The sequence below is a fragment of the Propithecus coquereli genome, unplaced genomic scaffold, assembly GCF_000956105.1.
Source record: "Propithecus coquereli isolate 6110/MARCELLA unplaced genomic scaffold, Pcoq_1.0 Scaffold35, whole genome shotgun sequence".
Taxonomy (NCBI): Eukaryota; Metazoa; Chordata; class Mammalia; order Primates; family Indriidae; genus Propithecus; species Propithecus coquereli.
This window is the reverse complement of record NW_012149174.1, coordinates 6,194,315-6,195,965: the sequence shown is the minus strand read 5'-3', so window position 1 is coordinate 6,195,965 and position 1,651 is coordinate 6,194,315.

Below are 1,651 nucleotides of genomic sequence, written 5' to 3'. Positions count from 1 at the left end.
AAAACTTGCCTGAACTGTGTCCATGCACAAGGGCTTTATGGAAGATAAAATTTAAGAGTGGCAAACTAGGATATCTGGCAGAAGAAATATTTAAGCAGCAAAGCTTTCAGGCTACTGCACGGCTGCTTTTAACTGCTTACAGTAAAATAAATGAGGGAGGAAATGATTTAAAGACAGAATTTATAATTAAAAGGAAAGCAGAGCAGAAAGATTTGAAAAATTTATAGCCTGGCCATGTGGTATACATTAAAAAAGCATTTTCAGCAGAGAAAACCAATTATGTGACTAAGAGACCTGTTGATAGGGAAATTAATAAGGATAGAATAAAGCCAGAGGCTATTCATCAGGACAATGGTAGAAGAACTCCAAAGACATTTCAGAGATCTTTGAGGCTGCCTAGAGCTCTAGGAGGGCAGAATGGTTTCAAGGGGTGGGCTGCTGCCCAGGGCTGCCTCAGGTCTCTGTTCCCTGCATTCTGGTGCAGTGCTCCTCAGCCATGCTAGCTGTGGCTCAAGTGGCCCATGGTGCTGCTCAACCTTCCACTCCAGAAGTTGCAAGCAATAAGCCTTTGGTGGTGTCCACATGGTGCTAATTCTGCAGGTGTGCAGAACATAAAAGCTCTAGGCGTATGGCTTCTTTCATCTAGATTGTAAAGGATGTCACAGAAAGCCTAGGGGCCCAGAGAGAGACTTGTCACAGGAGTGGAGCCACCACAAGGAATACCTACTAGAGTAATGCCCAGGGGAACTGCAGGGTCAGGGCCACCAGAGAGGGTCTCCTCTATGGCAATACCTAGTTGAGCTGTTAGAGTGGGGCTATTTCTGAGACCACAGGACTGTGGAGATACCAGTGTGCAGTGCCAGGCTGGGAGAGCTGCAGGCAAAGACTCCAACCTACAAGAACTGACACGTGGACTGAACCCAGCAAAGCCATAAGGACAGGGTTGCTTGAAGCTATAGGGGCCCAACCTCTGCATCAGTGTATTCAGGAAGCAAGACATAGAGTTAGAGAAGATTGTTCTGGATCCTTCAGATTTAATGTTGTTTTCCCTGTTGGATTTTGGACTTACTTGGGACCAGTTACCACCTTTTTCTTGCCTCTTTCCCCCTTTTGGAGTGGAAATGTCTATCCTATACCTGTCCTACCATTGTGTTTTGGAAGTAGATAACTTATTTGATTTCACAGTCACAGCTGGAAGGAATTCACCTCAGAATGAATTGTGCCTTGTGTCTCAACCATATCTGATTTAGATGTTACTCTAGACTTTGGACTTTTGAATTGATACTGGAAAAAATTAAGACTTTGGAGCTATTGGGATGAAATAAATACATTTTGCATGTGAGAAGAACATGAATTTGGGGGACCAGGGATGTAATGCTCTGGTTTGAATGTGTCGCCTGTATTTTGTGTATTGGAAACCTAATCCCCAAATTCATGTCTTGATTGGAGGTGTGACCTTTGGGAGGTAATTAAAATTAGATACATTCATCAGCGTGGGGCCTCCATGATGGGACTGATGACTTTATAAAAGAGAAAGAGGGACCTGAGCTGACACACATGATCTTGCCCTCTTGCTATGTGATGCCCTCAGCCATGTTATGATGAAGCAAAAAGCCCTCACCACATGCCAATGCCATGCCCTTGGACTTCC